Source organism: Rhinoderma darwinii, chromosome 10, assembly GCF_050947455.1.
Source record: "Rhinoderma darwinii isolate aRhiDar2 chromosome 10, aRhiDar2.hap1, whole genome shotgun sequence".
NCBI classification, from domain to species: domain Eukaryota; kingdom Metazoa; phylum Chordata; class Amphibia; order Anura; family Rhinodermatidae; genus Rhinoderma; species Rhinoderma darwinii.
The window spans coordinates 6,627,414-6,653,308 of NC_134696.1; the positions used below are offsets into that span (position 1 = coordinate 6,627,414).

Here is a 25,895-nt window from a genome sequence, read left to right on the forward strand (position 1 = left end):
AACGCCCAGCTTCTGGCAGTGCAGACACAGCCGTGTTCTCCAGAGATCACGCTGTGACGTCACTCACAGGTCCTGCATCGTGTCAGACGAGCGAGGACACATCGGCACCAGAGGCTACAGATGATTCTGCAGCAGCATCGGCGTTTGCAGGTAAGTCGATGTAGCTACTTACCTGCAAATGCTGATGCTGCTGCAGAATCAACTGTAGCCTCTGGTGCCGACACGATGCAGGACCTGTGAGTGACGTCACAGATCTGCGCTGCCAGAAGCTGGGCGTTGTGAAGAGAAGTGGATGATACTTCTCATCAGAGCGCCCAGCTAGTAAAAGTAGTAAACACGCCCCGATGTACGCACATAATACACGCCCAGTTGTACTTTTACTTTTCAACACGCCCAGTTGTACTTTTGCAAGCCTCATTTGCATAAATACGAAAATGGTCATAACTTGGCAAAAAATGCTCGTTTTTTAAAAATAAAAACGTTACTGTAATCTACATTGCAGCGCCGATCACAGGCAATAGCAGATAGGGGTTGCAAAATCTGGTGACAGAGCCTCTTTAAGGTCATTATTATGGGCTAAATTACAATGAGAGAGGCCAAACCTACTCCATTCCTGTTACACGTGGTCCACATACTCGTGACCCTTCATGTTACCACTTCTTCCTATTATTTTTTATGTTTCTGATTCAGGGTCCCCTTGTCCACAATATTTTGATATTTGCTGCTAGTTCAGGATTTGGTTTATTTATGTTGTCATTGCAGATTGCAGCATTCTGGTAAAATCTACAGTGAACTATACATCCTAATATAAGGTAAAGCCTGTGCTGAAAACACAACTAATTCAGAAAGATTGGGCACAGCCTGTTTATTTAATGCATCACAATGGAGCAGAGCGTTATCTAAAAGCTCCCAGCATTCTCATACGTTAGAGCACACGTGCCAGCATCAGGTATAATGAGTGAATGTTGTCCTGGTTTGATGTATAAGACATCGCCTTCGAGGTGACAGTCCTTCATCTGCAGTAATTCATCACTGGCAGTGAGGCAGAGGCAGGCAAATAATGCAGATATGCCACGCTAGACGGGGCTTTTACATTGACAACAATTAAGATTGAATAAGGCATGATGAGTTTTACAGCACAATAAACAGAAGTATCAATCATTTTGGCTCTTCTTTGCCTTAATTATTTTGGAATCCTGTACCTTTAATCTTTGGTCAATTTCAAGATCCATATCCTCGCCTGGGTTCACCCATCACTTTCAAAATGCGTTAATTTTCTTGCTTGCGACCAAGGCAAAACGTCTCTGTTTTGGCAAGATTTTCTCAAAATTGCAGCAAAAAGAAACATTTTGTCCACAAATCGCAACAAAGAAACACATTTTTAAATCTACGTGTCAATTCAGCATTAAAGAGAAACTTTCACCTGCCCATACATGTGTAGCTGAGTGCAGCATGTAATGGGCAGGGCTGTACAGAACTTGGGGCACTTTTTTATTTTTGCGCCTGATATTTAAATAACCCCCTGAACTGTCAATGGGGCGTGTAATTGGCAAGGGGGCATGTAACATCCCTGTGACACTGTCCAATCCGATATGGACAGTGCCACAGCAGGAGCTGGAGAGAGGAGAGCGTGTAAGCTCAAGCGCAGCTTGGAGCTGTGCTAGCATGCGCGCGCACGCTACCACTCTTTAGCTATCGGCAGACAACCTGAACAAGACTGTGATCTCTCGCAAGGGATCACACAGTCTTGTCCTTGTCTGCTGAGAGCTAAAGAGTGAGTGAGTGAGAGCGTGCGTGCGCCTGCGCGCACAGCTCCGATTCCGCTGCCGAAGATACTCCTGCCGCCATGGAACAGAAGAAGTAGAATTCACATTCTTCTTCTCCTCTTCTGTTCCGTGGTGGCAGCGGAGCTGGGCGTGCGCGCGCATGCACACGCTCTCGATCTCCTGTCTCCAGCTCTTGCTATGACACAGTTTGAGCTGATTGGACACTTTTACAGCGATGTTACACGCCCCCTTGCCATTTATCGCCCCATAGACAGTTCAGGGTGTTATATAAATATCGGGCGCCAAATATAAAGGCACCGATACCTAAATAACGGAGAAATATAGGAAAAAGAATTATAGTGAGACAAGGCTTGTACAGCCCTGCCTATTACATGCTGCACTCAGCTGTACATGTATGGGCAGGTTAGCAAGCAGAAAACGTAGCTTTATTATCAGTGAATGGAAACATTTTTGTTTGCATCAAGAGTCGGAAAATCTGTTCAGACATTATCCTTCTTATAGTAGAAGGTTTGTTAGGGTATGTGCACACTACAACGCCAAATACGTCTGAAATTATGGAGCTGTTTTCAGGAGAAAACAGCTCCTGAATTTCAGACGTTTTTGCATGTACTTGCGTATTTTGCGGCGTCTTTTACGGACGTAATTGGAGATGTTCTTCATTGGAGTCAATGAAAAACGGCTCCAGTTACGTCCGAAGTGGTGTCCTGCACTTCTTTGAAGCGGACGTAATGTTATGCGCCGTCTTTTGACAGCAACGCGTAAAATGACAGCTCGTCTGCACAGAACATCGTAAGACCCATTGCAAGCAATGGGCAGATGTTTGCCGACGTATTGGAGCCGTCTTTTCAGGCGTAATTCGAAACGTAAAACGCCTCCATTACGTCTGAAAATAGTGTGCACATACCCTTAGGGGGGATTCACACGAGCGTGTATTCGGTCCGTGCGGGCCGCGTGGTTTTCACGCGGCACGCATGGACCAATACAAGTCTATGGGGCAGTACAGACAGTCCGTGCTTTTTGCGCAGCGTTTGTCTGCTGTGCAAAAAGCGCGACAGGTTCAATAACTGCGTATTTCGCGCATCACGCACCCATTGAAGTCAATGGGTGCGTGAAAACCACGCAGGTTGCACGGAAGCACTTCCGTGCGAACCGACTGAAACAGCGCACCAGCTGTCAAAAGGATGAATGTAAACAGAAAAGCACCACGTGCTTTTCTGTTTCCGAACATCCAAACGGAGTGTCTTTGCGATGAGCGAAGCCGGACAAGCGAACCGAACTTCACTGGGTTCGGCCGAACTCGTTTTGGCCGAACCCGGCAAAAAAATTATCGGTACGCGACGTCAGGAGATAGTCACTGTCCATGGTGCTGAAAGAGTTAAACTGTTTCAGCACCATGGACAGTGACTACCGATCCCAATAAACATGAACCTGTAAAAAAAAACGAAGTTCTGACTTACCGATAACTCCCGGCTTCTTCCTCCAGTCTGACCTCCCGGGATGACAATTCAGTCCAAGTGACAGCTCCAGCCAATCACAGGCCAAGCACAGGCTGCAGCGGTCACATGGACTGGCGCGTCATCCAGGGAGGTGGGGCCCGATGTCGAGAGGCGCGTCACCAAGGACGCGTCACCAAGGACGCGTCACCAAGGCAACGGGCGGGAAGTTCTCGGTAAGTACGAACTTTTTCTTTTTTTTCAACAGGTTTTTCGATATTGTGTTCGGCATTCACTGTCGAGGGTGCTGAAAGAGTTAGCTCTTTCAGCACCTTGGACAGTGACGGGCGTCGACTAGCCTCATCTCTATGATGGCGGCTGCGCGAAAATCACGCAGCCGCGCATCATACACGGATGACACACGCAGCTGTCAAATGGTTTTTGCGCGTGCAAAACGCTGCGTTGTTTGCGCGCGCAAAAACGCAACGTCCGTCTGTATCTGCCCTTACAGTTGTATCCAGTCTGCACAATCCTAAATACATCAGCAGCACAATTCTCTTTCCTGTCCTGATACTTTGCTACAATGTATCAACCTGTAGTCCGGACTGATTACCTCGAGGAGGATTGTCTGGATGCAATAGTAGCACACCTTAAGGCCTGGTTTACACGAGCGTGTGCATTTTGCGCACGCAAAAGGCACTTAACAGCTCTGTGTGTCATCAGCATATGATGCGCGGCTGCGTGATTTTTGCGCAGCCGCCATCATTATGACACTCCGTTTGGATGTTTGTAAAAAGAATAGCACGTGGTTCTTTTCTGTTTACATTCAGAGTTTGACAGCTGTTGCGCGAATCACGCAGTTCGCACGGAAGTGCGTCATGTGTGGTTTTCACGCACCCATTGACTTCAATGGGTGCGTGATGCGCGAACAGCGCACAAAGATAGGACATGTCGTGAGTTTTTTTCAGCGGACTCACGCTGAGCAAAACACGGACTGTCTGCATGCCCCCATAGACTAATATAGGTACGTACGTATAGCACACTCGTGTAAACGAGGCCTAAGGCTGGGTTCACACGACCTATTTTCAGACGTAATGGAGGCGTTTTACGCCTCAAATTACGTCTGAAAAAACGGCTCCAATACGTCAGCAAACATCTGCCCAATGCTTTCAATAGGCTTTACGATGTTCTGTGCCGTCGACCTGTCATTTTACGCGTCACTGTCAAAAGACGGCGCGTAAAATTACAGCCTCGTCCAAAGAAGTGCAGGACACTTCTTGGGACGTAATTGGAGCCGTTTTTCATTGACTCCAGTGAAGAACAGCTCCAAATTACGTCCGTAAAAGACGCCCCGCAAAACGCGAGATCATGCAATTACGTCTGAAATTCAGGAGCTGTTTTCTCCTGAAAACAGCTCCGTAATTTCAGACGTAATTGCAGTTATCGTGTGAACATACCCTTAGCTGTGAGTAGTATTAGGTATGAACAGGTTTTCATTAATGTGCCTTTTGATTAATTTGTTGCATCTTCCTGCAGTTGTTTCTTCTTAAGACTGGCGTATTAAAAGCCAGTCTTATTACATCTCCCCCAAAGTATATTGGAAAGTTGCAGAACTTAATTATACAACGATAAAGCTTTAATCATTAAAAATTCATCAATTTACAATTGTACTGTATATTGTTCGGTTACGATAACTCAAAATGCGTGCACCCGTGGTTTGCTCCTGGTGTATGACATATGAGAGGCTTTAATAAGGCTACAGTAATATTGGACATCTAGATTTAGACCCAAGTTTTTCATACATTTTCCCACAATCTGTCTACTGTTTGTCTCCTCATTGCGCTTTGTACAGAGGACAGTCATTTTGGAGTTGTAGTCTTTATGAAGTATGTCATTTTTGTGAAATCACAGTCGTCTTATTATTTATGCATTTGGCAGAATGCCACCCTGAACCATGGAATAGTCTCTTCTTATGCTGGGCCTGGCGCATTGAGGTCAAACAGGGAATTAGGCCGCAAGCTTTCTTTGTAGCCTCATTTAATGAAAATACTGAGTGGGAGGCACAGATGTCTCAGTTGCCAGCATTTGTTTTCTTTGGTCTAATGAGTGACTGGACAGACTTTTGCTGCCTGCTTGTGGCAAGTGTCATCTCTTCTAACTTCCGTGTCAGTAATCCCACAGACATCTCCTCTGACCCAAGCTTGTTAATTAGAGCCTGTTCTGGACCTGTTCCTTGGCCGTCGTTCCCAGGTCACACTGACTGCAGAAATGTGCCTGGGGATCAGCCTTTCTAATGAGCTGTTTAGACTAAGCACCAATTAACGCATTAGCAGCATGCTCCCCATCAGCAGCCAGGCGTACTCCAGCATTTGTCATTACATCGGCCACTCCATCTGGAAGCAATGAAACTCACTGTGTCATATGCTGCATTTGTCCTAGGAATATGATATTGCAGGGGTGATGCTGATGCATGGTGCAGCTACTTTTCATCGTATAGCTTGTAATTGTGCAGGTCTTTTAGAGTTATCCTACCTTTAAATGAGGGAGCAACCGTGAGCTGATCTTATGTGAGGCTGTGTTTATGGTGCATGCTAAGAATAATACCTTTGTGTATATTCACCAGAAGGTTATCCCCCACTATAGTAAATTATTACAATAGTAAGCACTTTTAAGTGGTATGTACACCTTTGCCCTTGAGCTGCACTCACTATTCTGCTGGTGGAGTCACTTTGTACATACATTACATTACTTATCCTGTACTGATCCTGAGTTACATTCTGTATTATATTAGAGAGCTGCACTCACTATTCTGCTGGTGGAGTCACTGTGTACATACATTACATTACTGATCCTGTACTGATCCTGAGTTACATCCTGTATTATACTCCAGAGCTGCACTCACTATTCTGCTGGTGGAGTCACTGTGTACATACATTACATTACTTATCCTGTACTGATCCTGAGTTACATCCTGTATTATACTGCAGAGCTGCACTCACTATTCTGCTGGTGGAGTCACTGTGTACATACATTACTTATCCTGTACTGATCCTGAGTTACATCCTGTATTATACTCCAGAGCTGCACTTTCTATTCTGCTGGTGGAGTCACTGTGTACATACATTACTTATCCTGTACTGATCCTGAGTTACATCCTGTATTATACTCCAGAGCTGCACTCGCTATTCTGCTGGTGGAGTCACTGTGTACATACATTATTTATCCTGTACTGATCCTGAGTTACATCCTGTATTATACTCCAGAGCTGCACTCACTATTCTGCTGGTGGAGTCACTGTGTACAGACATTACATTACTTATCCTGTACTGAATCTGAGTCACAGCCTGTAATATACTGTACAATCACAATTCTGGGAGTTTTAATTAGAAATTGACAGCAAGCTTACAAAAAAAACAAAAACACCCCTTTAACAGATTAGCTAAGCTTCTATAATGCAGGGGTTATTTGTTTTTCCTATGTCTGATTACTGTACAGAGTCTGACGTAAAGAAAAAACTTTCCAGAATGCAAATCACAAAAGCAAAGATAGCTCTGTACAGTCTCTCAACAAGCCGGGATTTCTGTGATATATCAGTCCTGAAGCCTGACGAATAGTGAGTGCAGCTCTGGAGTATAATACAAGCTGTAAAGGAGAATTGCAGCCTCTCTAGTGCCACCTATCGGAGCTAGCTTCCCTGTAAGTTAATGTCTGGCCCACAGCTACTTCCAATAGGTGGCACTAGAGAGATTGCTTTCATTCTCTTGGAGGAGGACTTTTTGGCATACTTTTTTTTCCCATCGAGCATCGCCCGTAGCACTCTGTACCAGCGGTGTCTCTTTAATGAGAACCAGCACCCCCGCCCGAGTGCTAAGGAAAGTAATGTAATGTATTTTGTAGGTGACTAATTTTTTATGTAGATTAATTTTATATGTAAACTGTAAAATGCTATTTAAAGGTGACAGACGCGTTAAATCACCTGGACTCTACGCTAGAAGCCAAGTCTCATCACTGTATTTAAGTCAGATGGGTCTTCGGTGGCTGTGAGGTCGGGATTTACGTACTACTTATAGGTAGATAATAAAGCATCCTTGGATCGCTTGAGAAGTGAGTGCAGGTGATTAATACGCCAGTTATGCTCCCATTCATTTCATGAGAAATCTATTATACAATGCAGATGTATTGGTGTCTGATGAGTGACATATTTCACGTGCTGTCTGTGTGATCCGCATATAAACACACACATACCTATTTCAGGGACTACTCTACTCCTGAAAGAGATGGGAATATTTTGTTCACACTAATTCCTTCAGGATTCGCCTTCGGTTCTTCTGCTATTTCAGTCTTATGAAACACAAAGTAGAGAGTGTAAAATGCAAATGAGTTACTGTATTTCTGGTTTAACTCTTAATTTACTCCTCAACAAAGTGCAGATATAACAGATTCTTGCTTATTGCACATTTCTGACTGAATGTTTTATGTGTTTTTAAACAAAATGTTTTAGACTGAGCGAACCTGAATAATCGGAAAAAAAAACAAAAATAAAACTTGTTTTCGAATGACAGAAACACAGCGAACTCTTAATTGGCTTGTCTCCCCATTTAGTGCATTTGGACATTATAGAAGGGGGCTTCATTTTGTGCCCCCCCCCCCCCTTTATTAGCCAGAGCAAAGATCTGCTAACAAAGAAAAGTTCTTGGATACCCAGCTATCCATATATTACATAATCGTGTCCTCATTTAAGCAGTCGGTATATAATACTATATTTCTGCAGTGCCCTATGCAATAGTAGATGTCACCGGGGTTTCTGAAGCTGGACCAACCCACCTTGAGCAACTGATCGCCAGGCCCGGCTTTTATTTCAAAAGGGGTCTTCTTGATTAGCGTACCCCTTTAAAGGGGTTGTCCACCTTCTGACAACTGATGACCTATCCACTGGATAGGTCATCAGTATGTCATCAGTGCGAGTCCGACACCCGGACCCCGCACCTATAAGCTGCCCCGGTGGCCTGCTGGCACCTTATGCTGTGGCACATAATGCTATGTACTAAGCCCGGAAGCAGTTGGCTTCGTACATAGCATAGCGGCCGTGCTGCAGAACTGCAGGTCTGCTCCTAGTCACATGAATAGGAGCAGTACTGCAGCTCGGCTGCTATACCGTGGCCGGAGCCAACTGCTTCCGGCATGTACGTCCGGTGCACGGAGGCACAGGACCAGCTGATCTGTGTTGGGCCCGGGTGTCGGACCCCTGCAGATCATGTACTGATGACCTATCTTCTGTTAAGTTCATGTCAGCAGTTTGTCTAGGCCAATCCAAAACTTTTCATTGTTTTTTTTATTTTTCAATCATTTGAATGAAGTCTTACATAGTTATATAGTTTCATAGTTGAAAGTTACAAGGTTGAAAAAAGACAGTTCCATAAAGTCCAACCTATAATCCTACTGTGGACTCCAAGTATGGAAATCAAAACAAATCTCTGGATCAATGTCCCATCTCCAGAATCTACAACTCATAACGTGTAATATTATATTTTTCAAGAAAGTTCAAAGAATTAACCATCATGACATCCTGTGGCAGAGAGTTCCATATTCTGACTGCTCTTACCGTAAAGAATCTGTGACGGTGGTGAAATCTTTTCTCCTCTTCGCGTAGAGGATGCCCCCTTGTCCATGTCACAGGCTTAGGTGTAAAAAGATCATTCGATTTCTGTACTGTCCAATTATATATTTGTACATTGTAGGGCTGGGCGATTAATCAAATTAATTTGATTAATTCACCCTCAAAGACTCACGATTCTGCGATCTGCAAGGGTGGTGGGGGTGCTATCTACAAGGGAGGGGGTGGCGCTGCGATCTACAAGGTGGTGTATGATCTACGTGGGGGTGCTATCTGCAAGGGGGTGTGGCACTCTACATGAGCACTGTGTCACTATATGTGGGCACTATGGCACTGGGGCACTATCCTGACAAATGAAATCCATCCTTTTTGGGTTTTTTTTGTTCACGGCCATGAAAGACAGACTGGAAATGGATGAGAATTTGGAGACACTGATGCAAAATGGACGTGAAAAACTGACCATTGATTCGTTTTTAATGACCATCACGGTCGTGTGACTGTAGCCTAAATGACTATGATGCCAGGAGTCCCGTTCACATGTACCATGATCGGGCCGCGAAATCCGGCTGACACACGAACCATTTTTCACTGTCTAATCACGGTCGTATGAATCCGGCAATGTTGATGGTCAGCTGAGGTGGTGACGAGTAGAGAGAGATGTTGGTGCACACAATGCCTCATTGATTATAGATTCTGTTAACCTCTTCCCTGCCGGGCAACACAGTAGTTATATTCAATTAGATAGACATTTTTCCAATTGTATTTATGATAAAATAAAGTATTTGCAGAAGTTAAAAGTTGTGAAGTTACGTACAATAATTATAGCAATATATATTAAATGGGTTTTCCAACTTCTGGTGACCTATTCACCGGATAGGCCATCGGTATGTCATTGGTGCGGGTCCGACACCCGGACCCCACACTGATAAGCCGCTCCGGTGGCCTTCGGGCACCGGATGTTGTGGCACATAATGCTTTGTACGGAGCCCAGAAGCAGTTGGCTCCGTACATAGCATAGCGGCCGTACTGCAGGTCCGCTCCTATTCACCTGAATACAGTACTGCAGCTCGGCCGCTATTCCATGGCCGGAGCTAACTGCTTCCGGCTTGTACGTCCAGTGCACGGAGACACCGGACCAACTGATCCGTGCGGGGCCTGGGTGTCGGACCCCTGCAGATCATGTACTGATAGGTGGATAGGTCATCAGTTGTCAGAAGCTGGAAAACCCCTTTAAGCTATTTATAAAAAGAAAATGTATTAAATGATCTCTAGGTATTCCTGTTAAATAAATAAGAAAATTGAGATTCAAATCGAAAATCGCCCATAGTGTTGGGAAAAAATTATACATTACAGCGTCGATCACATCATGTACAATATAGGCCACTTATAATGTGGTATCAGAGCATCTTTTCTATTAACCTTATCTTTACCACTTTATATTATGTAGACCACATTGTATATCATGAATTAACCTTATCTTGACCACATGGTATAATGTAAACATATTATTGTATGCTAATTCTCTCGGTCTCCTGGTGCACATGTCACACAAATGCCATATTAGCTTTATAAACTGTTGTAATTAATAATGATGTCCGTTCTGAATAGGAATTCAGAGTTCAGTATACACACAATAAACCTTCTTTACCCTATAGAAGCCAGCATCCATGTACCTACTGGAGATCGAGAAGTTACTACACTGCCATATCAATCCGTATTAGTTATCTGCTTATTTTTCTCTAATATGCATTATTTCTTATTTTGGGTTGACATTTTGGGGCTTTGGAATCAATTGGTAATTTTTTATAGAGTTATGGTCTCAAGTCACAATGTTTTGAACGTACAATGGTCGTCACAGAACAAATTAGTGCGGTAACATGTAATAAAGTAATACATGAAGTTATTCTTCTTTTTCCAGAGACTGATCACTGCTGTGTCCTTTACTTTTAAGATCAATCACAGAGTAATGGAGGAGTGTTTCATTTTGAATGCATGTTGCTATATAACGCGTGAAATATGACGATCCCTGGAAGAGGTAAGCTCCGCTAGAGGTAATTTTCCCATCAACCGTTTCACTTTTTATTTCCATAGCATCTTTTTACAGTTCTTTTAACAGCTCTGCCGGGTGCTCCGTACTGATGGGAGAATTATGACATCAGAGAAAAATAAATAAAGCCACATGATTGCAGTTAATTAGATGTTAACTTGGTTATATGGTAAATGAGCGGCTGCGTTACACATGGATATCATAAACCTGTCCTGTTCCCAGTATCACTCATAAAGAAATCGGGGGTTTTATGATCCACTCGGCTCATACTTCCATCTCTATGTAGAGACATCAATATGTGCAGCAATTCAATTTCATGGTGGGACTGGGTTCATAACCTCGCAATGATTACAGTGTCAGAAGTAGAATTTGTGCCAGGGCGGGCAGGCTGATATTCCTATGACAGTCTGGCCTTCTAGAATTAAGTATTTTATTCAACATGGCATCGTGAGGAAAGAGATGGGCAATTTAATTTACTAGGAAAGTTATTCTCGCACATTCCATGTCTGAAGAACATCAAAGTGAGATGCTTGATAACAATCTTCTTCTTTTTCCATCAAGGCTACATTGTAACGTAGCCAGCCTTTCTGTACACATGTTATGGTGGTGGGGGGATATGAAAGTGTTTTTACCAGAACCTGAGCCACAGTGGAGAGAAAGGACTTTTCACTTGAGGCTTATCCATTAACCCCTTAATGACCAGCCTATTTTAGACCTTAATGACCAGGCTACTTTTTACGTTTTTCCATCATCGCATTCCAAGGGCTATAACCTTTTTATTTTTGCGTCGTATAAGGTCTTGTTTTTTGCGGGACAAGTTGTATTTTTTAATAGCACCATTTTTAGGTACATATTATTTATTGATTAACTTTTCTTAACTTTTTTTGGAGGGGGGGGGGGATATAAAAAAAATCTGAAATCTCGCCATTCTTTTTTGCGTCCTAAATCTACGCCGTTTACCGTGTGCTATAAATAACACAATAACTTTATTCGGCGGGTTGTTACGATTGCAACGATACCAAATTTGTAAAGTTTTTGTATGTTTTACTACTTTTTCACAGTAAAAACGCTTTTTTTTCAATATTATTTGTTTTTGTGTCTCCATATTTGAAGAGCCGTAACGTTTTTATTTTTTTCGCCGATGCAGTTGTATGAGGGCTTTTTTTTTTGCGGGACGACTTGTAATTTTTATTGGTACCATTTTGGAGTAAATGCGACTTTTTGATCACTTTTTAATCACATTTTTTTAAAGTCCGAATTCACAGAAAACAGCAATTTTTCCGTCGTTTTTAATTTAATTTTTTACGGCGTTCACCGTGCGGGTTAAGTAATGTAATAGCTTTATAGTTGGGGTTGTTACGGACTCGGCGATACCAAATATGTGTAACTTTTTAACTTTTTTTTGTTTTTTTAATACTAAAGCAGTTTGTAAGGGGAAAAAGTGTGTTTTTCATTTTTTTTTCACATTTTTTTTAAATTAACTTTATTAAACTTTTTTTTAAACTTTTTTTTACTAGTCCCACTAGGGGACTTCACTATGCGATCCTCCGATTGCTATTATAATACACTGCAATATTTTTTTTATTGCAGTGTATTACTGCCTGTCCGTTTAAAGTGGACAGGCATCTGCTAGGTCATGCCTGCGGCATAGCCTAGCAGGCATTCATTACAGGCAGACCTGGGGGCCTTTATTAGGCCCCCGGCTGACGGAGACACAGACACTCGGCGATCGTATCGCCGGGTGTCGGTGGCAGAGAGAGGGAGCTCCCTCCCTCTCTCCAAAACCACTCAGATGTGGTGCTCGCTATTGAGCACCGCTTCGGAGGGGTTAAACGGGTGAGATCGATACAAATATCGATCTCACCCGGCAGAGCAGGGACGCTCCCAGCCCTCAGCTGCCTCTGGCAGCTGAGAGCAGGGAGATTTGACAGCTCCCTGCTCTGTTTACTTGTTCCGATGCCGCGACGTAAAAAGTCTATGGCATCGGAATAAGGCCCGTTAGTGACCGACGTAAAAAGACTATGGGCCGGTCACTAACGAGTTAATATGTTGTATGGGGAATAACAGGCAGGTGTCATTTTTGTTATTATGTTTACATCTAAAAAGATCAGGTTCCCGAATACAATTATAGAAATGTAGTTGTAAAGGATCTGCCAGACACAGCTTCTGTGTCAACGCCTGTGGTTAGTCTGTCTGCACCTTCTCCTAAGTCTGGTCGAGTGACCCCTCCTTCTACCAATCAGGCTGGGAGGCTGAGGAGTGGGAGAGCCTATCACAGCCTGGCCAGACGGAGCTAGCTCCCGCGCTCTGTATATTTATACCTTTACTTCCTGCTCCTCCAGTGCCTGTGATTCTGTCTGTTTCCTGGCTCTGCTGCTTGTACTATTTGTCCTCTGCTCCATATAGACCCTGGCTTACTGACTACTCTCTTGCTCTGCGTTTGGCACCTCGTACACTCCTGGTTTGACACGGCTCGTTCACTCCTCTTGTTGCTCACGGTGTTGCCGTGGGCAACTGCCCCGTTCCCCTAGCTTCTGTGTACCCTTGTCTGTTTGTCTGTCGTGCACATAGTGAGCGTAGGGACCGTCGCCCAGTTGTACGCCGTCGCCTAGGACGGGCCGTTGCAAGTAGGCAGGGACTGAGTGGCGGGTAGATTAGGGCTCACCTGTCTGTCTCCCTACCCCGGCATTACAGTAGTGAAAACTGACACACAGTGCATTAGGAGGGGAGATGTAGAGTACGCGTATAAATTGTTTGGCAGCCCCGTGGGCACTTTAATGGTCACCCAGCCACTCTTGTCTGTAAGATAATGGTTGGTGCATCGTCTTTACACCATATTTAAAAATAATTTCTCATAATTTTTTGTGTACTTTCGACATAAGTGTGCATCCATTGCGACATCACATGACCATATCACCGCATGATGTCACGATTGCCTCTGTCATTTGGAGGTAGTCAAGGCAAAGGAACATAGCTGAATTCATAAGACAAGTTTATTGCAAGAACTATTGTTATAACCAGCAAAACCTTTTTAATTGAGAGCGGAATTGCTCTGTATTTTCCGTCCGCAGCAGCAAAATACAGTAGCAGCATAGTGGATGAGATTTAACAAATCCCATCCACACGCTGCGTAAAATTTCTGAGCAGGAATTGACCTGCGGTGCGTATTTTTCATACTGCAGCATGTCAATTCCTGCTGCAGAAAGGGGACTAAATTGCTGCATTTTTCAGAAGAGACGTCACCATCTCCCAGCATTGAAATAAAACGCAGCAAAATCTGCACCATTTTCTGCAGCAAAGAACGCAGGAAATGGTGCGGTTTTTTTGCAGCGGAATGTCCGCTAGTTTTAACTAATTGTTGCAGAAATTTTCTGCAGCAATTCCGTTACGTGTGGACAAGCCCATAAATCCACTCTTCTCTGGAATCCTATTATAATATGAGTGTATGTATCCAGAATCTCCAGCTCAGCCTTTCTGGTGTTTGGAAGTATTGGCCGATACGTCCTTGTAGAAAGTAATATTTTGTTCCATACCTAATGCTGAGCAAAATGTTTTTTTATTGCAGTGGTGATGCGAGATATTCAGGTCTCTGGAGCTGTTTTACAGCAGAGGATTCATATCCAGATCCCAGTTTATTGGACATTTACAACCGTCATTAGATCTCAGGGTTGGATCCTTCTCTGCCAAAGTGTCTTGGTTTATGTGACAGAAATAATGACATATTGTGAAAGTTTGGACTGTAATGTGCTGGTAATTATGGGCCAGTGATACGCAGCCATATCTGCCCAGCGGTTTCATTGTCAGTAAAGCAAGCGGAAGAGCCTCTTACTGCAAAGTGTAATGTGAAATTTCTATGGCAACTGCCTGATCAGCTGTAGGAGATATCACTGATGCTTCAGAGTATGCGAGCAAAGCTGCTGTTACCAGGGAGGGTGCAGCCTCTGCTGCCAAGGTCTGTTGCCCGTCACATTCTTCTACATAAGGCTACGCTTACATGAACATGTCCGATTTGCCTGTGCAAAAAACAGACCGTATTTCCTGCATTTCATGTCCGTGTGCCATCAGTGTGTGTTGCGTATATGGCATCAGTGTGCTTTGCGTTTGGCATCTGTTTTTCACGGCCGCAATTTATCTTCTGCAAGCACTTCCTTTTTCTTTCTTTCTTTTTTTTTAAATTCTCTCCAGTTCTATACAAACTGATGCGTGAAATACTGACCTCACACAGATATCGTGCATATGCTGTCCATGTTTTTCACGCACCCATAGACTTAAATGGGAGATAACGTCCGCAAAACCGTAACAATATAGGACATGCAGTGAGTTTCACGCAGCGGACTCTCGCTGCGTGAAAACTCATGCATGTCTGAATAGCTCTATTGAAATGAATGGGTCCGTGCGCTGTGCGTTATTTGAAAGGACGAAGAACACGCTCATCTGAATGAGCCCTAAGGCCCCATGCACACGAACGTAAATTCTGCCCTATTTAGTTATATTGGCCGCGGACACCTTTCCGTATCGCTACAGATGGGTGTCGATGCTGTAGAACTGTGCCAGGAATTATGGAGCATGTCCGTTTTTTTTTCGTATTTTACGGGTCGGGCTCCTATTTTTGTATGGGAGAACGGCCCGAAAATGCTGGCGGCCGGCCGTGCCCGCAATTGCAGACAGTGATTACGGGCATGGCCGTGTGCATGGGGCCTCTGGCTGAGATTCCACAGAATATTGGTCTATAGTTTTCTAAGGCCACACAGAGCAGAACTGACCGCTCACCCACTTTGCTGGCACTGTACTCTGCTGCAGATTTTCTGTCCGCTATTCCGGACGGAAAATACGCAACAATTTCGCTACGTGTGGACGAGCCCTATGTGTTATCGGCAAAAATCAGTTGCAATAGTTTCACCTTTTTCTTTTTTCCAGATACTACAAAGTCAGTTTTTATTTCTTGACTTCTCATAAGTGCACATTTGTTTCTGAAGAAGTTATTTGGCCTCATTTGTGTTTTTCAAACCGCTTATAGGCAAGCACAAGAAAGTTCTCAGAAATGCTATTAATAATAGATCATTCCAGATCTCCAAGCATCTGTCGCCTACACTCCTCTACCTTCTATAAACGGCAATGGAAAAATCCGGTCTTCATGACAGTTTCTGCTGTACATGAACTCTTTTCTGAAGATTTGTTTATTCATTTATTTATTCTTGAAGTCTGCTAAATAATTAAGATTTGAAAGTTTAAAGGGATATTCCCAGAAAACTTTATTTTAGGTTCAGTGTCCCCACTGCAGAAATGAAACAACTTACCAACTACAAGTAATTATCTAAAAATCAACGGTGGGCGAGATTTTAAACGGAACTAGTCACCAGCATTTCACCTATTAAACCAGCAATACCTGGTGTTAGTGGGTAAAAAATCATTTGTATGTAACCTATAATTATCTTCTAAGTAGTCTCTGTACCTTATGGTGTCATACACACGGCCGTGCCCGTAATCACTGCCCATGATTGCGGCCATGACTGGCGGTCGTGGACATTCACCCGCATTTTCGGCCCATGCTCCCATACAAAGAATGGGAGCACAGTCCGTAAAAAGCAAAAGATGGGACATGTCCTATCTTTTGCGGCGGCTTTCTATGGCCCGGACACCTTCCTGTAGATAAACGTGAAGGTGTACGTGGACAACAGAATTGAATTGCTGACCGTAATTACGGAGGATTTTTACAGTCGTGTGCATGGGGCCTAAGTATTCAGTTTTTTAGTGTTCCTGCGCTTTATGATAATGAGCATAAGAGCTATATCATTGTTTGAAAAAGAGTCATATCTTCATTCTTCAAGCCTTCCCGAGTTTACCCCCTCGCCTTACTTTTGATTGACAGCTCTTCGCCTCCCCCAGCACACACAAAATCCTGCGCTTATCGATGTCCTGTTCTGGTGCGTGCGCGCAACGGGACACCATAGCGGCGCATGTGCAGTAGCTAGATGAAGCAGGGAAAGGTGTCGGCCCATACATGACTGGCAAATGCGCGCTATCTCAGACGAGAGTTCGGCATTCTGGGCGGGCCAGATTTTAGCGGTGGGCGGGCATAAGAAGAGGAACGAACGAACGAACGAACGAATGGGACTGCTGGATTATTACCATAAATAGCGTGTAATGTTTGCAGACCGTTATTTACAGCCGGAGGAGGAGTTTAGCAGAGGGGATAACGGCAATGAACTTCCGACAGCAGCAGCCAACGAGGCGTGAGGAGAGTTCAATAGGTGAAATGCTGGTGACAGGTTCCCTTTAAGGCTCCATGCACACGACCGTAAAAAAAATCTCCGTAATTGCGGACCCATTCTGTTCTATTGGCCGCGGACGCCTTTCCATATCGCTACGGACAGGTGTCCGTGCCGTTGAACTGTACCGCAAAAGATAGAACATGTCCTTTATTTAGTGTTTTACTTTGTATGGGAGCACGGGCCGAAAATGCGGGCCGTGGCTGGCTGTGCCCGCAATCGCATTAGGCCTTACCCCCTGAAATCCCCATCTTAGGCCCCATGCACACGACCGTATTTTCACCTATCAGTAAATACTGTCCTTAAATATGGATCCGTAAAAAAAGTCAGGTTACAATTAATGTCATCATCATGTTGCCTAGCAACGCTTCCGTAAATACGGATGACTTATGGATGCACATCCGTAGCCGTCCGTATTTATGGAAGCTCCCATAGACTTCTATGGGAGAGGCCGTGCTGTAATCACGGACAATTATAGGACAGGTTCTAGAATTTTTACAGCACGGACACCCATCAGTAAAAATACTGAAAGGTGTCCGTGGCCATTAGAAATTAATGGGTCTGTAATTACTGATGAAAAATATGTTCGTGTGCATGGGGCCTTACAAGTTTGTTTGGTGCCCTGGGATCCGTCCTGCCGTAGTTCTGTTCGCTGTGGCCGAGCATGCTTGCTTGTTAACCGCTATTCTATGGCGGGTATTATCCTCTCTGTGTAGTGAGATGCTGCACTGCGTGGTTGCGTCGTCCTCACTGCACAGGGTGGCCATGCACACTACACTATCTGCTGTTACAGTACAAGCAGCTCCCACCACTGTGTGCACCGCACATTGCACTTAAAGGGGTTTTCCAGCTTCTGACAACTGATGACCTATCCACCGGATAGGTCATCAGTACATGATCTGTGGGGGTCCGACACCCGTGTCCCGCACAGATCAGCTGGTCGAGTGCCTCCGTGCACCGGGCGTACAAGCCTGAAGCAGTTAGCTCCGGCCACGGAATAGCGAGCGAGCTGGAGCACTGTATTCAGGTGAATAGGAGCGGACCTGCAGCACGGCCGCTATGCTATGTACGGAGCCAACTGCTTCCGGGCTCCATACATAGCATTATGTGCCACAACATTCGGTGCCCGCAGGCCACCGGAGCGGGTGTCGGACACGGACCCATGACATACTGATGACCTATCCAGTGGATAGGTCATCAGTTGTCAGAAGGTGGACAACCCCTTTAAGCGCTGCTAATTTGTAAGCATAGCTAGCGTAGGCAGCGCACAGGGTTTGATGGGAGCTTGTAGGAACAGCAAGGGGCTTGTGGGAATTGTAGTTGCCACAAGCAAACAGTGGTCACATGACATGGATGAAAGACCACCCACATTTCGTTACACAGACAGAAGGAGGCAAGGAGAACTGGGTGACAAATAAAGCCAAAAGTAAAGCAGCTGTTGAGTTTCTGATAGCATGTTTGGGTTGCATTGTAGACTAAAGGCCCTTTTACACGGGACAAATATCAGGCAAACGAAAGTTCATACAACGCCCGTTCCCAATATTTGCTCTGGGCAACGACCAGCCGATGAACAATTGTTTCCGTTACCTAAAAAATTATCGATATCAGCAGCACATATCCCTGTGTAAACAGGGAGACGTGCTGCCAACATGATAGAAATGTATGGGGGCGAGCCATCGTAGTTACTACAGCTCATCCCCGTACATAGCTGTCCCGTTGATTGATGCCTGTCATCACGGCCAAAATGGGCCGGTGTAAAAGGACCCTTATAGACTTTAGAGCACTTTTGTTTTAAAAAAAAGTTAGATTCTGGGTTAATTCTTTTAATCCATTCCCTGATTTGGAGTCCTACATATCTCACACTTGTTTACAAAGACACCCCCCCCCCCCCACTGCAAGCAGTAAAACAGGAGCGTTGTTTGCCGCACACAGCAATAAATAAACACTTTACTTTGTTTTGTAGCAGATAATTCTCCCAGGACTGTATTGATTGTACATTTAGATGTGCGCATTGCTTAGAAATGCTACAGTGAAATATGCCCAACATGTATCTCACTTTAAATACTCCCTGAGGGACTGTATTCCTGCAGCAAAGGCTGAACAGTGGCGATTGTTGCGGCATCTCGACGTCAGCGATGTGCAATTAACCTGCTGGAATATAGAAAGTTTCTGTAAAGTTGAGAATGTGGTGTTTTGTGTTTTTTGTTCATTTTTGTTTTGTTTTTTTATAACAGAAACCTCAATAACTTTTTATATTGGCCTGTATTATAGCCCGGAGCTGCATTCACAATGTTGCTGTTTATAACTGGAAACCATCAGTAAACTTGATGCACCCCTTACAGCTTAGGTGAGCTCCTCTAATGCAGGGAGGGGGCAGTTATTTTTTTCTACTTCAGATTATCATACAGTACCTGGTGTAAGGACTACTCCTTCCAGAATGAAAATTGTCAGATCAAGCTCTGTGCAGACGCTGCAGGGAGTGATGGGAGATTTGACTGATAAGAATAGAGAAGTGTGAATACAACCGCAGCACCTTTTTTCCGTCAATTGTCTCAAAAAAGATGTTCACACAATGTCTTGACTATTTGCATCGATCAGTGCAGTCCATTGCGAATAGTCCTGATCGCAAATCTATAGGTTTTATGTATACAGCTCCTATACAGATCTATGTTTCTCCAGTTTTGCCAACAAACCATCTCTGTGTAGTCTGATCTGTAGTCATCTGTTACTCCACTCTCCCTGCCCACCTTTCTATTGGATTATGAAGAACGACGGGTAGAGGGAGTAGAGTAATGACAACAGAATTGGACTACACATGGTGTGTTTTTGAAAACTATGAAAACACACAGATCTGCATAGATGTTGTATACAAAATATGATAGAGGATACCGAAGAAAATGTAGAGCATTTGCTTTTTTTTTAGATGCATTGGAGTAACGACAAATTATTGTAAAGGACGACAGGCACTGACAGGCACTGACAGGCACTTGACTTTATTCTTTGGTATTCCAAACATGCTTTTCTATAATTGATAATGGGAGATGTAGTTCATGAGCCACATACTAATGGATAGAACTTAGCTGCTGTCCTACAAAGCACTTGTCATAGATCTTATATCTATCTTCCTGTCTATTCTGTATTCTTTGTGTAAGATCTATGGGAGCATGTGTTGAATATTTGCAGGTAAGCTTGTCATATTGGCAGCGTTCTGCAAACTACCAGATATGTTTCAGTCCCTTGTTTGTGCTGTAAGCCAGGGTCAAATATTCAGCTTGTCTTTCCGCCTAATATAATACAAAGTGGCAGGTACAGCACAACGCACAGAGACGTATCACTGACTCTCCTGCTACAATGTCACTTTTTCGCTCTTATTTTGCTGTTGAAGTAATTATTTTTATGCCTATTTACATATAACTTTGATGCGATAAGATGAGGGGCAGGAGGACAACTTGCTGCAATTATTGCATGTTCTATGTTTTCTTTGCTCTCTAAATGACATTCTGCATCCGAAATACTCTGCTGCACTGAAAGTAGGAAGCAGAAAATTAAACATCTTCTGCCACCCTATCGTGTCAGCATGATTATACTTCTCAGATTGGCACTACTTTAATTTTATTTGAAGTTCTGACATGGCGTCCGGTCCCTGAGTTTTATAGCAAACGCTGCACAAGTTTTTATTGTGGGTTGTAATGCTCCACCTGCTAGATTCTTACACTGGGATCAGATCTGCTAGATTCTTACAACGGGATCAGATCTGCTAGATTCTTACACCGGGATCAGATCTGCTAGATTCTTACACCGGGATCAGATCTGCTAGATTCTTACACCGGGATCAGATCTGCTAGATTCTTACACCGGGATCAGATCTGCTAGATTCTTACACCGGGATCTGATCTGCTAGATTCTTACACCGGGATCAGATCTGCTAGATTCTTACACCGGGATCAGATCTGCTAGATTCTTACACCGGGATCAGATCTGCTAGATTCTTACACCGGGATCAGATCTGCTAGATTCTTACATTGGGATCAGATTTGCTAGATTCTTACATTGGGATCAGATCTGCTAGATTCTTACATTGGGATCAGATCTGCTAGATTCTTACACCGGGATCAGATCTGCTAGATTCTTACACCGGGATCAGATCTGCTAGATTCTTACACCGGGATCAGATCTGCTAGATTCTTACACCGGGATCAGATCTGCTAGATTCTTACACCGGGATCAGATCTGCTAGATTCTTACACCGGGATCCGATCTGCTAGATTCTTACACCGGGATCAGATCTGCTAGATTCTTACACCGGGATCAGATCTGCTAGATTCTTACACCGGGATCAGATCTGCTAGATTCTTACACCGGGATCAGGTCTGCTAGATTCTTACACCGGGATCAGATCTGCTAGATTCTTACACCGGGATCAGATCTGCTAGATTCTTACACCGGGATCAGATCTGCTAGATTCTTACACCGGGATCAGATCTGCTAGATTCTTACACCGGGATCAGATCTGCTAGATTCTTACACCGGGATCAGATCTGCTAGATTCTTACACCGGGATCCGGTCTGCTAGATTCTTACACCGGGATCCGATCTGCTAGATTCTTACACCGGGATCAGATCTGCTAGATTCTTACACCGGGATCAGATCTGCTAGATTCTTACACCGGGATCAGATCTGCTAGATTCTTACACCGGGATCAGATCTGCTAGATTCTTACACCGGGATCAGATCTGCTAGATTCTTACACCGGGATCAGATCTGCTAGATTCTTACACCGGGATCAGATCTGCTAGATTCTTACACCGGGATCAGATCTGCTAGATTCTTACACCGGGATCAGATCTGCTAGATTCTTACACCGGGATCAGATCTGCTAGATTCTTACACCGGGATCAGATCTGCTAGATTCTTACACCGGGATCAGATCTGCTAGATTCTTACACCAGGTAAATTCGCTGTACCTGTAGAAGCTAATGAGACTTACCTTTTCTGCATATAAACGTCCCTTGTCGTCTTGATTGTGAGTTCTGTCGCTCTACAACTATTTTAATAGGAATCACGCTGCATAAGTGCGATGCTCCAGGCTGCTTGAGGTTTGATGTAGAATGGGGTTAACTCCGTATAAGCGAAGTGAAGGCCCATCTGTAACTGACTGGGGTGGGTTCAGGTCTTCTCCCCAATATCATGTATTGTCCCCTATATGGACATTAAGGACTTGTCCACACGTGACGGAATTGCTACAGAAATAGAAAAATAAAACTAGCAGACGTTCATCCATTTCCTACCTTTTTTACTGCAGAAAATTGTGAGATGGTGACATCTCCTCTGAAAAACGCAGTGATTCAGTCCACTTTCCGCAGCAGAAATTCACATGCTGCAGAACGAAAAAAACACACCGCAGGTACGGAACGTAAATTTTACGCAGCGTGTGGATAAGATTTGCTAAATCTCACCCGCTATGCCTCTACTGTATTCCCCTGTGTATTTTCCATCCGCAATTCCGGACGGAAAATATGCAGAAATTCTGTTGTGTGGACAAGCCCTAAGTGTCTATTGAAGTCACAGCCGGTGGTTGACTTGTGGTACAGTAGAGATCGGGTCCCATAAGCTGCCGTTGGTGGCTTATTTATGGAAATTGTCATGATTCTTTTCAGTCCCGATCCCCAATAGGGCTCACAATCTAAATTCCCGATCTCAGACACACACACTGTCTGTTTCAAAGGTTACCAATTAACCGATCAGTATATTTTTTTAGAATGTAAGAGAAATTAGAAAACTTGGAGGAAACCCAGACAGACAAAGGGAAGAACATACAAACCATGCAAATGGTGCCCTTGATCAGATTCCAACCCACGACTCCCAATACAGCAAGAAAACAGTGCCAACCCCTGAGTCCCCATGCTGCTTTATGGTATGTATCCATTATATAATTGTCACCACAATATCATTACTATGTGTATGGCAAGCCTCTCCGCTGCAGACCTGGCACTTATGTACACTGTATGACGTCACCAATCGTAAATACAACATTATATCAAAGACACTCCTGGATGGGTATATACTTAACAAATGGCATTCAAATCTGCAGTTTTGCCCTTGGCATCGTATGGGACTCCGCTGTCCTTTTAACAATAACATTAAGAATATTAGAGGATTACTAAGTTAAATGTTGTTTTTCTGATGCCCAACTCTTCACACATGACCCTCATTATGAGATTTTTTTTATGCTTTCCTGTGTGCCACGTTAAGGAATTTGGCACTCTCCATGCTGCTCCCTCTGAAAGGCATACCTGTATTGATGCGACCCAGGGTTGGTCAATGTCCTGCATTGTGTTCATGTGGTTGGTAAGTATTGTGTCAATTATAAGTATCGCAGTCAATGTAACTATCAGATGACCGAGAACTGTTAAAAATGTATCAATAAATGCATTGCTATGTGCTCCTGCTGCTGCGCCAGACGGTAGAAGTCAGGAATGGTTGATGGCATGCAGTGCAGAAGGGGCTGAGGTCAGAGATTTTTCTGTGGGCATAATCCCACAAGCTGAGAAATGCAGTTTTGGCAGTGGAATAAAGCGCAGCATTAATAAAATATCAACGCCAAGAGGATACAAAGCTGGTATGCTTAACACGCCCGCGTCTTTCACTGCGCTGACATGTTGCTGTCACAGCCACTTTCAGCCCGGGCATTTTAAGGGACTGTGACTAAGGATGACATCTAAAGTTAAGCAATGATTTAAAATGTCGTTAAAATAACCATCTACGTATTCACCAAGGATCCAGTTAACGTGTCCTATTCCTATAACAAAGTATCTGCAAGTGAGATTATATTCTTAACTGCTGCATTGCTGGAGTGAATGTCTGGTTTTCCTTCCTGAAATACAGTAACAGGTGGGGCAAAGCACATTCAGCAAGCATTCCTATCAATTTTCAAGATCTCTGCTTGCTTTCATTGAATAGATACATTCTTGTTTACACCCAGAAGATAAAAGCCCTTTACAGACGTATAGCTGAGGGTGTGTTACAATTGTACCCAGTGTGGACAATCTTCTGTGAGCTCAACAGCTTGAACACAGGACCAAAATATTTTGCTAATGCAAGGACCACGGGCAAAAACGCAGCGAAAAAAACTAGGAAACGAGCGATGCAGGTTTTTTTCTGCCTCCATTGACTCAATGGGAGGTCAGAGGCAGAGACCGCGGCAAGAAAGGACACTGCGCTTTTTTTCCCCCTGCGAGCAGCCAAAAGTCGCCCGGGAAAACCAACGCCTTCGCCTCCCAATGACTTAAAGGGGGCGATTTCAGACTTTTTCTTTTCAGTATTTAGACGCGGTTTCCGCGTCAAAATCAGCGTAAAAAAAAACTATGTGTGAACTGACCCTAAGGGTCTCCAGAAGTTGCCTTCACACCTGGACCCTGGTACTTGAGGGGCCCAGTTGGCCCCGCTGTGCCATAAAAGGACAGCAGTACTATTAGGCTTCGTTGACATCTGCGTCTGATAGGGACCCTGACTGAAACAAACGGAAACCATAGGTTTCCATTTGTTTCAGTCAGGGCTCCATTCTGACAGAAAGCTCAGACGGAACATCGGAATGGAGCCCTGACGCAGATGTGAACAAAGGCTAACACTGTAAAGCAGAGGTGTGATCACGGATGGTGTTGATTCCACAGTAATGTAGTAACTAGACCACTATCTTACTATAACTTGTAGTCTTCATTTTTATGATGCATTGTATACACAGTGTGAAATATTTGCATGTAATGTTTTTTGAGGGGATGGTTTTAGAATTGAAACAGAGTTTTCACTGGGGCCTAAGAGCTTGAATGTAACTTCTGGACATCAGAGGTAAACTGGTTACTGCAGCCTAACAGTTATAATAAATTCATGCCAAACCCTGGATTTTCACAGATCACATTAGATGAAGGTATTTTAAAGCATTCCTTGCCCAAGATGAGACTCTGTGGAATGAATATACAGCAGACAATTCCTCCAGAGCTCTGCAAGATGATGCTTCTACATTACAAACCACTGGAGTTCTGCATTTGTGGGAATATTTCTATCTGTAATGTATAACAATAAGATAATGTGCTGTATAATAATACATTGTGTACTGTGGATTCATCAGCTATTTTACACTTCAGTGCAAACTGTTTAGGAAACTGGTTGCAGCTTTAGGCCTTATTCAGACGGCTGTAATGCGGCCACATTTTAGCATCCGTATTATGGCGGCAAGTCACGGCTTAACTGCACGTCTAATGACCTGAACTAACAGCTTCATAGATCCCTTTGATACTCTCAATTTGCGTCATTAAAACCACGGTCAGGTCGGGACTTGCCGCCGTAAGACTGATGATAAAATGCAGGCTATTTTCACATGGCCACATTTTAGCATTCATATTACCCAGGCCCTCACCTTTTTTTTACTGAACTGAACTTAATCACTTTAGGGTTTTATGATGTTCTACTATAAGGTTCTATGATGTTGTACTATAGGGTTCTATCATTACTACAGGGTTCTATGATTTTGTACTATATGGTTCTATGATCTACTATAGGGTTCTATGATTCTCTACTATAGGCTTCTATGATGATCTACTATAGAGTTCTATGATTATCTACTATAGGGTTATATGATGTTCTATAGTGTTATATGATGTTCTACTATAGGGTTCTATCATTACTATAGGGTTCAATGATGTTCTACTGTAGGGTTATATGATGTTCTACTATAGGGTTCTATGATG

The 25,895-nt window shown here is 43.7% G+C and overlaps 1 long non-coding RNA gene across 4 annotated transcripts in view; it reads left to right on the forward strand.

The window, feature by feature from the left end:
- LOC142662412 (uncharacterized) overlaps positions 1 to 23,063 on the forward strand; it is a 112,047-nt gene extending 88,984 nt beyond the window's left edge. For 2 of the 4 annotated variants that reach the window (XR_012850937.1, XR_012850940.1), the window contains 2 exons: positions 10,753 to 10,869; positions 14,447 to 14,701. This is a non-coding gene — a long non-coding RNA (uncharacterized LOC142662412). Of the gene's footprint in view, positions 1 to 10,752; positions 10,870 to 14,446; positions 14,702 to 22,909 lie in introns of those variants that run through there. The other 2 variants (XR_012850939.1, XR_012850938.1) reach the window with 2 other exon arrangements.
- The last annotated feature ends 2,832 nt before the right edge of the window (positions 23,064 to 25,895 follow it).